This window comes from Aotus nancymaae, unplaced genomic scaffold (genome assembly GCF_030222135.1).
Source record: "Aotus nancymaae isolate 86718 unplaced genomic scaffold, 86718_ANA_hifiasm-v0.15.2.pri h1tg000059l, whole genome shotgun sequence".
Classification (NCBI taxonomy): domain Eukaryota; kingdom Metazoa; phylum Chordata; class Mammalia; order Primates; family Aotidae; genus Aotus; species Aotus nancymaae.
In genome coordinates this window covers 44,447,531-44,460,551 of record NW_026988473.1, presented here as the reverse complement: position 1 = coordinate 44,460,551, position 13,021 = coordinate 44,447,531, and the positions used below count along the sequence as shown (strand labels likewise).

At 42.8% G+C, this 13,021-nt stretch overlaps 1 long non-coding RNA gene across 1 annotated transcript in view; it reads left to right on the top strand.

Annotated features, from left to right (window-relative positions):
- Positions 1-13,021, top strand: part of LOC105720000 (uncharacterized) — a 141,913-nt gene that overhangs the window by 72,577 nt on the left and 56,315 nt on the right. Inside the window, exon 4 of the long non-coding RNA XR_010338411.1 lies at positions 9,113-9,282. This is a non-coding gene — a long non-coding RNA (uncharacterized LOC105720000). The remainder of the gene's footprint in view (positions 1-9,112; positions 9,283-13,021) is intronic.

Genomic DNA, 13,021 nt, shown 5'->3' with positions numbered 1-13,021 from the left:
TACTGAGCTAAAGAGAGGACATTAATTTGTAACCCTGGAAAAGTACCAATTACAGGAAAATATGGTTTATCCAGAGTTCTATCAGTTGGGGTTTGCTATTAATTTTATCTGTAAAATGGGGATAATCACACTGATGTTTCAAGGTGGTGGCAAGGAACATGCTAAATACACCATATGGAGGTGACCTAGCACAGAGACTACCACAGTGATAAAAATACATTGAGATATGCTTGTATTCTTTTATGGGGCTCTGAGGACCTAGGACTTGGCCACTGTGTTTTCTTTTCCGGCCTTTGGGGAGCAGACTATAGAACATACAGAGACCATTTAAAAAATAATGAACAGAAAAAAGCAATAAACTCTCCATTTCCCTAAACAACCCAGGCACAGAGCAGGAAGCATTGGCTCCAGTATCTGCAAATAACCTTGCAGATTTTCAGACTACCTGGTTTTCAGAAGCCCACCTAAGTAAATCTCCCAACCCCTGGATCATGTCAAAAGGCAGGGCAGCACAGCATAGCAGTGAACATCTCGGCTCCAATACCAGTTGACCTGGGTTTAAATTTTTGCTCTTTACTTACTTGGCCATTTTAGTTAAATATTTGTAAAATGGAGTTAGTAATAATATGTATAGTTGACTGTGGTGAGTGTTCAATCAGATAATACACATAGGGGGCTAGAAGAATGTCTAGCACATAGTTAGTGGTTAATAATTAGAGGTCAGTGTTAGTGATTTTAACTATTAGTGCAGAGTATGGCATAATTTCCTTCTTCCCCTTCCTTCTGTGACAGCTCCATTATGGTGGGTCCCAGTCTTGTATGGTGGAAGCAAAGTAGACTTCATAAGGAAGTCAGGAGCCCAGCCCTTAGGCTCTATGGAGATAAAGGCCCTGATGAAAGATCTGGTAGGCTTCCTTTAAAAGATTAGAGCGTAAACTTTGGAACCAGGCCTACCTGGGTTTAAATTCTGATTTCTCTGATGACCAGCTGGCGTTGTAATCTTTAGCAAGATCTCAGGACCTCAGAATGGACATGTACTGTCATGTGTTGCCTAACCACATTTTGATCTATGATGGACCATATATACAATGGTGGCCCCATAAGATTATACTACTGTATTTTTTAACTGTATCTTTTCTATGTTTAGATATGTGTAGATACACAAAACTTACCATTGTGTTACAATTGCCTACAGTATCCATATAGTAACATGCTGTACAGGTTTGTAGCCCAGGAACAATAGGCCATACCATATAGCCTAGGTGTGTAGTAGGCTGTGCCATCTAGGTTTGTCTAAGTACACTCTGCGATATTCCCACCATGACAAAATTACCTCTCATCTGCATTTCTCAGAGTATATCCTTATTGTTAAATGATGCATTTAACATGGTTGTTAATTTTTTACTAATTGAAGAGTAAAAGCTCAAGTAAAAGAACGCTTCCTTGTTTAGCTTTAAACTTTGTAACCAGTGGCCTTGTCAATTGCAAGGTTGTTCTGAGCTGACAGGCTAATTAGAGAAATGGTCCGTGTGCTTTTATTTGGAGGAGGACTGCATAAAAAACCATTCCAAACTTTAGTGGCTTAAACCAACAACCATTTATTTAGCTGATGACTCTGACAGTTGCTAATTTGGTCTAGGCTTAGCAGGAAAGTTCTTCTGCTAGTCTTAGATGGGTTCACTCATGTGTCTGCAGTTAACTGCCAGTCAGTGAGATGGCTCTGTTTCTGGGGATTAGCTGGCTATTGGTGGGGCCATAAAGCAACATTCATCAAGCTAGAGCAGGCAGACATGGGGTTATGGGAGAAGCAAGAAAGGATGCATCATACATAAACACTTCTCAAGTTTCCTCTTGCATCACAATAGCCAAATCAAGCCACATAGCCACCACCAGAGTATAGAGGGAACTTCCCAAGGGTGTAGGATAATGTGAACAATCAGAACCCACTACTGTTAACAATCTACCACAATCACCATAGAACCTGTTTTGGGAGAAAGAATTCATTTCTGAAATCGGCATCTTGTACATACACGTGAGACCAAAGTGCCTTTCCTACTATATTCCAAAGAGAAATTATTCAGTATGACACTCTGGACAATGGCTGAATAGAGTTTTCCAGTTACCAACCAACTGAAATGCTGTATATTGCATAGAGATTTCCTCAATTTGTGAATTAAAGCCCTATAATAGGGGATTTCTATGTCCCTTTAAACTCTGACATTCTATGAATCTATACTTTTCCATTCCAATTTGAGAATAGCTAAAGCTCAGGTCAAGAAAGCTCTGTTTCTTGTCCAGTGAGGCAGTTAGGAAATTTCAGCCCATTGCAAAGAGCAACTGGTCAACCATGAAGTCTATAAGGCCGGTTGCCTCGCCGGGAGCTCGGCCACGCCCCCTCCCTCCGGGAGCTTGGCCACGCCCATCCCTCGCCGTGCCTAGAAACTACATCATCATCCTGTGCCCACTTCTGCACTCAGCACTAGGCTTTGCACTCAGCACCTAGCCAGCCATTGGAAAACCCCGCCAAAATGCAAAAGAAGCCTTGTAAATCTGCCCAATAGCATTGTGCATCCCACCTACCTGCCAATAGCAGCTTGCCACATCCACGTCCTGCTCTCCCACAGCCAATCGGAACGCCTCCACTCCCTATAAAACCCCACGTCTGAGAGGAGTCCGTGTGACTTCTTCAGCCCCTCCTGTCGGACCGCAGAACCTCGCTCGGGAGCTGAATAAATTTGCATTGGATCTTCTTGTGCTGGCCTCAGTTTCCTCGTTTTAAACTCGGCAATAACCCTTACAAAGTCTGTGTGACATGACCATGGATTAAGATGTCTCAAGAAGTAGTGAGCTCTCTGTTACAGAAGGTGATCAAACACAGACTGGTTAGTCATTTTAGACAATAATCAAAAGCTGTGGTTTTAATTCTATTTGTATAAGGAGACATCAGAATGTTTACATTGCTTCCAGGAATTCTGATGCCGTCCCCAGGACAGGCCATGCAGAAAAGTGGAATCTGTCCTTGTATTAAGTAAAAAAAAAAAAAAAATAGATGATATGCATTTAACAACGAGTGAGCACTTAATATAAACAAATTAAAGTACTTTCCCATCTTATACCTTTATTTACTCTAGTGCAAGTAACTTCTTTTTACAAAGGGAAAAAACAAAGGCTTACAGATTTTGCTTAAAGTTATTCTCAACTAGTAACTGTCCGAGTGATTCTTTCACTTTCAACTGAGTGGTTCTTTTCATGTTCCTAGTGACCTTCTTTCTTTCCTCCCATCATTCATTCATTTGTTCGGTCTATCATTTGATCTTCATTTTTAATGAAATCTCTGTTAAATGTGGGGAAGGATAGGCATGTACTAGCCCCAATACATGTGTGCATCTCCACTTCGAGATTTTAAGGTTGGCTGATAATTAAATTACATAATAGATGTAAAATTCTTAGAGCAGCATCAGGTACCTAGAAAACACTCCAGGAAGGCTAGTTAATATTATTATATTGGGAGAAAGGCATGAAGCTTTTGAAATTGAGCCTGAGTTCAGAGAATCTGAGATGAATGGTCAAAAAGAAACATGTAAAAAGCGTGAGAGGGCAATGACCACAGCCCCACATCCTTGAATCCTGTGGTTGTTTCAGGAACCCTGAGGAGCGTGAGGAGTCCTGAGCAGAGGATGCCTCAGGTGAGCTGAAGGAACAGGAGAGCAGTCCTGGCACACCCCGCCCAGGCTCACCTCTTCCTGCAGAACTAAGCCAGGGCTGAGAAGTTCCTTGAAAGAGGCTGCTCTTTGGAAGCCTTGTACATTTCTGAAGGCTGCCAAGAGAATGTGCAGCTGAAACCAGAGTGGGGACCCGTGCTTCCTTGAGGTGGTGCCCAGGGTAAACCTGAGATACAGAAGTTAATCCTTTCTTCCTGCTCCGTGCTCCCATGCCCACTCTTGATGGCCCTCTTGGGCAGGAACTAAAACAGCCCCACACAGACTTTCTCATGAGTGGCTGACATCTGGTCTCTAGAAAATACTCAAATAATACTTGTCTGGCAAATTCCTGGAATACAGGTCACACCCAGCAGCTGACCACTTTCTCCTTGGCTCTGAGGCCATGACAGCTATCCAGTCTAGTGTGGGTCCATTTGAATTCTAAAGTGTGTCTGGCCTGGTCACCCCACAGCAGGGGATGCAGAGCAGGCTCTTCTCATGGTCTTCTTCAGACCCCTCTCCCTTGCCTTGCATACCTGTCCTTATGGAAGGATGTGTTCTGTGAGCAGATTGGGGGTGAGTGGGGTGGGAGGAAATGGAATATATTCTGACAGAAGATCCTTTTCAGAAATTGTTTTAAAGTTAGGCCAGGTGTGGTCACTCACACCTGTAGTCCCAGCACTTTGGGATGCCAAGGCAAGAAGATCGCTTGAGGTTAAGAGTTTGAAACCAGCCTGGGCAACATAGTGAGACCATGTGTCTAAAAAAAAGAAGAAGAAGAATAAAGAAAGAAAACTTAGCTGAGCGTGATGATACGTTCCTATAGTCTCAGCTACTTGGGAGGCTGAGGCAGGAGGATCGCTTGAGTCCAGGAGTTCTAGGCTGCAGTGAGCTGTGATCACAACATTGCACTTCAGCCTGGGTGAAAAAGTGAGAATCTGTCTCTGAAGATAAAGAAATTAGTTAATTAAAGTACTATGCCGATAAGGTAATTCTTAAGACAATGCTAAAAAGAAATTAGAGGTAGTGAAATGCAATATATCATTGAAGCATCCAACAAAAACCAAGACAAGTAGAACAGGTGGTCTGGCTTTGAATGTGCTTACACTTGGAATAATCCACAGCACTGGCACCCTCTGATGTTGAAGCCTGGCTCTTCCTGGGCCTGGACCCACATGTCCAGGCACAGGCCAGGAGAGAAACATCTGCTGGAGTTTCCCCTGAACCTCTGCACTTGGCCACCTTAGAATCATTGCTATTACAGAGGCAGTTTTATGGACCCCAGATAAAAGATTTGACAGAAGGAGAAGAAGCACCAGCATCCACAGTTGACTCTGTGCTTCCCAGAGTGCCAAGGGCTTTTTATACAGAATTTCATTTCAGTAGGAAGGCAAAAAAGACAATTTCATGCCACCCTCAGTGCAGCTTGATATCTTAATTCATGAGAATATTTTTGCTCTTCTCTCTTCATTGTTATCTCTGCCTTGAATGTCCATTTCCTGGATCTTCATGTTTGCAGACCCGCCCTGTCCATACAGACTCAATCTAAACCCCACCCTTTCCATAAAGCCTCCTGTGTTTCCTTCTCCACCACTGCTACCAGCCACAGTCAGAAATAACTTCATCACATACTTATTCATTCTATGCCATAGCTTCCTCATCTATAAGATGGGCATAATAATAATACCTTCTCCATACGATTATTGCGGGAATTAGGAAGAGCACTTAGAATTAAGCTTAGCATATAAACAAAGTTTAATAATGATAATGATAATATTTGTAGTTGTTGTCAATGGATATAATTTATCTTCTTTGCTACACTCACTGTAGGATTTTGGAGGCAGGGTACGAATGAAGTGTTATTCATCTCTGAACCCAGAGGCTACCAATCAGACTTGATGCCCGACAGATACTCAGGCTCAGTAGAATGTTTGATGAATGAGAGTGGAGGAGTGTCAGAGGCCAGCGACAAGAGCAATCTTTGAGCCAACAGACTCCCACTCATTAACCCTCCATCTGCCTGGCCAACTTTATGGGCCACCTATCACTACGTGGCTATTGTTCAAAGCTGGCCAAACTATCCTGGTGCTGGCTGCTGGCAGCCTTGGCTTCAAGCAGCCATCAGAGAGGCTGCTACGTAGGCTGACAGCATCATCGAAGCTGCCTTCAGGGCTCTGCTTCTCGGGGGCTGGTACAGATGAAACCTGTGCCCCTGGCAAAGTGGGGGCCTGGTCTTCCTGCAGTCCCAGCCCTGCTTGGACACCCATTACAGCAATGAGCACAGCACGTTTGACTTCTTGCCTCGTCTCTCACGCTTCTCAACACGGACGATTTGTAATGGATGTCAGACTTTGAATTTCTTATCATGTTGTTTATATCTAATAAGTGAATTGCCCTGTTTTTTTAAAAGTCAGCTTTTAAAAATACTGTGTTTGAACATCTGTCAAGGGCTGGGGATTAGCTGAATAGGCACTGGATGCCAGGATATTATATTCTCTCTTATCCTTTATACTGTAATTATCTTGATCCTCAAACAACTCAGCACCAGTTACAACCACTTTCGCAGACTTGTTGTTGCTGCAAATTCAAAAAATTATTTTATTTGAATCTAAATTAAACTGATATGTAACAAGGTTTTTTTTTCCCTGCTAAGTCTCAAAAAACAGTATCTGCAGATGATTAAAAAACAGTAAAACACGGACAATTTCAAAGTTTATTTCAAGAATAAACTCATGAAAATTCATCTAATTATGCAGCAGTGTACCAAAAATAATCTTTTCCAAACCTAAATTTGTTTAACAAAACACACAGTCAGCTAAGCCAAATGAAAGCAAACGTGTGTTTATGCCATAGTAACCCCCTCCCCCTGGCTGCTCGAGTGGGCACGAGGGCTTGGCAGGGTCCTGAAGCCTGTTGGCGGCTTCTGAGTCCTGACACTTAGCTTGCTGGTGTTTCCAACGAGGAGGCCATTGGCTCCACTGGTCACAGAAATGGACCCTGTTGCTGCTCGTGTAGTGGTCTCTGTTTCTGGCATGTGGAGAGCTAAAGCAGGGAGGACAGAGCTCTTTACTCTCAACAACTCAGGGGGAAGAAGAAACTACTAAAGCATCATGCACATAACTGCAGGCAGAGTGGTGCTGTGTCTGCCAACGATTAATAGTAATAGTGAGAATAGCTACTGTTTATTGAGCCCTTGCGCTGCACCAGGTATTCATTTAGGAGTCTCACATTCTTCATTTTTTCAACTCACCCATATAACAAAATAACTGCAACCTGGTCATCATGACCCCTGCTTTACAGATGTAGAAACTGAGGTTTAAAGGGAAACAGCCAGCCTAAGATCACACTAGTAATTGGCTGAGCTGAGATTTGAATCTGTCTGACTTCAAAAGCCATGTGTTTAAACCGTCATAGCATACTGTGTTGGCTCAGGCCTGGGCCAGCTTCTGGAAAGCAGAAATCTGGGAATCTGTGGGAATCCAAGCTTTCCCATCTTAGATGAGTTCCTGGTTACTTTCTGGATCTCAGTGTACCCATCTGTAAAGTGGAGTACGCAATACTTAAGACATAGTAAAAATTCAAAAAGTTGTAAAATATGACTATTCAGTTAGATGATACACCCTCAGAGGGCAAGAAGTATGTTATTTTGTTTGTAATTGTAATCCTAGTACCCCCCATAATAATACCTCTCACAGTGTTTGGCATATAAAAGAGTAAGAGTGAAATCATAAGACAAGCTTCCTTCCTATAACTTGTTTACAGCTTATTTGGAAAGAAAAAGCAAGTGTGAGCAGATGAGAGAACAACCCTGGTGAACATGTCATCACAGAGATGCTAATTAGCTGCCAGATTGGTGACCTAGCAATAATGTCATATTGGACTTGTCCCCACCAAGCATTAGAAAATTGAGTTCTGGCCCCAGTGCCACAACTTCTTAACTGTGCAGGTTTTTGAACTTCTCTGAACTTCTGTAGGAGAGGAATCATAATGATCTAACTTTTCTTTTCTCCTTATATTATTGTGAAGTCTGGAAAATATTGTCACATGCTTTATGAAATGTCATGGCCACCAGCATTTTTGGCAGGAAGAGCAGGGATGAGGCTGAACTCTCTGGAGGAAATGGCTGGAGGTCCCAGCTGTGGAGAAGGAGCCACATTTTGCTATAGATTAGAATGTATTTCAGAAGGAAAACTAAAATCAAGGATCTATGTCAAGTTCAACTCCTATGTTTCCAGAGGCCTATGGAATCCTGGGTGTTGTCACTCACTGTCACTTGCCAGTAGCAGTATTAGGCACTCACTAAATATTTTAAAAATCAAGTTCATTTGTCCTAACTGGAATCATGGAATTGAATTATATTGAATGCAAGGGCTTCAAAAAGCCCAGTTAAAATCCCCCTGCCACCCAATCACATAAAATCTCCAACTTTCTTCACTAAGTTCCACGGTCTGTGCTTCTGCTGTATCTTTTCTCTAACTGAGGCAGAGTGCATGGGGAAGGCATGGCTTCTGGAAGGGAACGATAGGAGGGGACATGCATGGATACTAGGAAGAATTTTTCTCCCCCAGGAGCAAGAACCTGGGATTTCTAGGGAAACAGAAAAGAGGCCTCACATCCCTCAAATTCACTGGCACATGCTTCCCTAAATTGCCTTAACAAATGAAGCTCCTTTAATCTCAGCATTCATCTATTAATTCACCAAACATTTTTGGTCCTTGCTGTGTGCCTTGGCATCATGCTAATCCCTGGGTCTTAAGGCTTTTCAAATTTTCTATTTCTGTTATCTTGGGCAAGTCCCTTAAACTTTCCTATCCTCAGTTTATATATCTATAAAATAGATATTATTTTTTATGCCTCCCAGAGTTTGTAGGAGGAACAAATGAGATTAAAATACTTCACACGCTGTCTGACATTTAACAATTACTTTAAAAGAAATAGTCATTAAAGAATTAAAGATGTTTTTAAAAAAGAAATAAAGGTCTCTGGATCTAATAATGTGATGTCATGGAAAGAACTAGCTATAGTTGGAAGTTGAAAGTAATGCATGCACGTGTAAAAAAAAAAGGACCTGACTGTGCTAGTCCCCTGCCCGAAAACCATCCACTGCCAGTCATCCACTCCCAAAGAGCCGCAACTCCTGAGAGCCTAGCCACCTCTCCAGACCCATCTCTCATAGCCCTGCTCCCTGCCCCCAACGTATGCCCTGCTCTTACGCCACACGTGGATTTGATTGGCTAGTTCTTGAAGAAAATATATTCTCTCAGGCCTCCCTGCCTTTGCACACACTATTCCCTCTGCTTGGAGAAGCCCCAGTAATTTGGCAAGAGCTCGCTGGATGTCAGCCCCTCTGGGAGCCCTTCCAGTGTTGTCTTTTTATCAGAGCTTTTTGTTTTCTTCTCTGATCCCTGCAGCACTTGGGCAAACAGCTGATGCAGAGTTCATTTTGTGAAGCTGTGACCAGTTTTCCAGTAGACCGTGAGCTTGCTGAGGGCAGGAGCCTGCCTGTCTTTGATCTTTGTTTCCGTGGGGTCTATACGGGTGCCTGGCACAGCAGCTTTGGAGATGGAAGGGATGGAGGGAGGTAACTGGACAGGCAGGAAGAGTTCAAGTGCTCTGTTCTTACAGGGGGTGTACGGATTGATCCAGAATTAGTTATTTAGAATAACCTGGAGAAATTCTGAAAACAAAACACACATATAGTTCCTGCCTCCCAAGAGTCTGCTGTCATATGGGCCTCAAGCAAAAATGGATTTACCTTGACACTAGTGGAGTTTATACTTCAAGACCCTTCACTTGCACAGCTCCTTCCAGGGACCTGGGAGAAGCTCCAGTAACTCCTTTTTTAACTTTTAGACAGGGTCTTGCTCTCTTGACCAGCCTGGAGGGCAATGATGCGATCTCAGCTCACTGCAACCTCCACCTCCCGGGCTCAAGCGATCCTCCCACCTCAGCTTCCTAAGTAACTGGGACAGGTAGCAATTAGCAATTTCTTATTCGTAACTTTATATGTATATTTTAAAAAGGACTCTCTATATGGAATGGGCTCAGGTCCCACAAAACCTGGATCAACCTCTGGCCCCAGGATCCATAGTTTCAATAAGCTTAACATGTGATTCTGATACACGGCCAGATTGGGAGATGACTTGCTACTCAATGTGTAATTCACAGGCCAGAAGCATCAGGAAACATCATGGTTGGGCAAGTCGGAAACGCAGAATCTCAGACCCTATCCCCGACCTATTCTCTGTGAATCTGCATTTTAACAAAATCTCTGGGCTGATTTACGTGCAAAAATTCACATTCAGAATAAAGTTCTGAATTGCTGCTATAATGATTTCTCTGAGAGAAAAACGATTTCCAGCTGTAAAATCACAAGGACTTCTTGGAGGAGGTGATCTCCGAACCAGGACCTAAAGTAGAGGCAGTGTTTGGGTATGTGAAGTATTTTAGCAGAAGCAGCAGCAAGCAGCATCAGTGGAATCCTGGAGATGGGGAGTATGAGGAGATGTCCAGTAGACCAGGCCCTTTGGGCTGGAATGAGAGAAGACAACCAGAGGTAAGTTGAGTCCGGTGGTAGGGAGGGAGGGAGGCAGGCTGGGGAAAAGCCCACGTGCTGGGTTAGGGCCTTTGGATTCTAATTAGGTAGGAATGTGGAGCCTTGGTGTTTGGGTCCAGAAGCTATGAAAGATTCAGCTGCAAAGGCAAAACATCCCCTGGGAGAGGGAAGCCAGTCACAGTATTTATTCATGCTCAGGTACAGATTATTTATGCCCAAGCCTTGCCTGGAAGATGTCAAAGAAGGGAAGGGGCAGGAAGCCAGAAACAAGGACTGAGAATTCATGAGGGAGGTACTCATATTTTTTCCCACTCTGCAGGGTTGGTGAGAGTCTCAACGGCACTCCCATCCTTGGCACTGCACAGTCAGGATATTTGCTGATTGTGGCTTACAGAGAGGAAGGATCTGGGTGTGGTCCAGGGTGAATCTTGTGAATTCCTATCACTCCTGCTCCCTGCAGGCTCCACTTCTGCTGCTTCCTGTGTTCAATTCATTCCTGCAGCCCAAACAAAACCTACCTACAGGGTTGTTAGAAGGACTAAAGGGCATAATATAGCAAAGTACCAGAAATATATTGGGACCTGAAAAAAAAAAATGTGTGTAATCCTTTAAACCTTGAGTCAGAACTCCTGGTTCATCCACTTCCCTATGCTATCACATGGTTCAAGTTATAACGGATAGTGGATTTTCAATGAATGCTTAATCATAAAATGCCCAAAATACCAGCTATAGGAAATTCATCATTTGGCCTTAGAGTGGGTTTTGTCAAGGCTTGAGGTCATATACACACTTTAATAACACACACTAATAGTAATTTAATGAGCATTTACTACGTGTTGATCATTGTGATAAGCATCTTACAATATATCATCTCATTTTGTCCCATAATAAGATGAGGAAAGGGAAGCTTGGAGATATTGACTGTCTTACTCAAGTAAGACTGTCTTACTTACTTGACTGTATTAAGAGGCAGAGCAGGAAATAGAAGTCAACACCAGGGTGAAATCAAAGCAAGTACTCACCTGCAAAGCTTCATGTGGGTGCCACAGGAGAAACAGGTTTCTTTAGGAAATGTATATTTGGCTTCTTCCATCCCCTCCCCATCTCATTTCAAATGCTAGGAGTAGTCAGCATCACATTTCATATAGATAGAATTGTAGACTCAGAGTCAGAGATAGAGAAAACATAAGGATGATCTAGTTCAATGCTGCTCCCTTACAGAGGCAGAAATGGAGGCGCAGAGAGGTTGCTTATTTGCCCATGGTAACACAGGATGAGAGTGTCTTACCTCTTATAGCGCATACATTAAGATAAAAACAAACATTTGAAAACATAGATTATCTTGTTTTGTTCTATCCTCGCTTCTTCACATCCTGTCCCAGGCATCAGCTCTCTCCTTCTCTTTCTTTTTTCTTTACTCATTTATGTATTGGTTCAGCAAATATTTATTGATGTACTATTGTGAAATAAGTTACATTCAGGGAAGAGACAGGAATTTAGGAAGAATAAGTAATAAACAAGAGAGAAAAAAGAAAAGCAAAGAAAAGAACAAAAAAGTACAGAGAAAGAAGTGGAGAGAGAAATACAGAAAGAGAAGGAAGGAAGGAAGGAAAGAAGGGAGGGAGGGAAGGAGGGAGGGAGGGAAGGAGGGAGAGAAGGAGAAAGGGAGGGAGGGAGGGAAGGGACAATATCAGTTGACCACTTTCTATTGGACAGGCACTTTGCTAAGCATTTTACATGTATTAACTCATTTAATTCACCCAGAATCCCTATATGGTAGTCACTATTCTTATCTCCAATTTACAATGAGGAGCCTGTGGCACAGAGACCTGAAATAAATTGCCCAAGGTCAGAGGGCTGGAAGGTGGCAAGGCCAATATGCAAACCTGGCAGATCTGGCTCTAGAGGCTTTACTTGGGACCTATGCATGCAATTGTATTGTAATGTACTCTATTTGCTCTGATGTCCACTGGAAGTGGATTAGTTACTTACAGTAAGAACATTAGTGTTCCTGAGGGTCTTTATCATTTTTTCTCAATGGAGAGCCATCATCACAATTTGTCATGGACCATCAGTGCCCACGGTGTGAAGGGAGAAATGTATTGCACATAGAACCATCAAGCAGAGGAGCCTGGAAGGGAAGAGGATCATGGAATTTAGAGCCATGGGACCTGGGGTTTAGCTGCGTCCCTGCCACTCCCTAGTTATGCCATGGGATGAGTCAATCCATCTCTTTAACTGTCTGACTCCTCATGTGGAAAATAAAAATTATAGTTGATTCAACCTTATCTACTTCGGAAAATCAAATTGAAGTGAAAGTAGTTTATAACATCAAAGGGCAAAACCAGTGTGAAATCAAACACAACCATGAGTCTGCTCTCCTTAATTTTGTGTAGATGTTTATTAAAACAGAAAGAAAGAAACTCTGTGGGGTGGGGGTGCTGAATTTAGAATGAGGATAATGGAGAAAACCCAAAAAGGAAGGTTTAGATGATGAGCTTCCAGTGGGTAAGGGAAAGAAGGGGGATTATTTGGGAAGAACCAGAAAGGGCCCTGTGGATGGTTAACTGCTTTGGATAAATGGATGGTTATAGTCATTCATTCATTCATCCATTCGTTCATTCAATTAGTATTTATTGAGTGCCTCCTATGTACCAATGACAGTGCTACATGCTGGGGTACAGTTCTTTAGAGAACAGACACGGTCCTGGTCCTCATGGAGCTTGCAGTATGCAGAAAGTCAGACACTGAACAAATATGTACG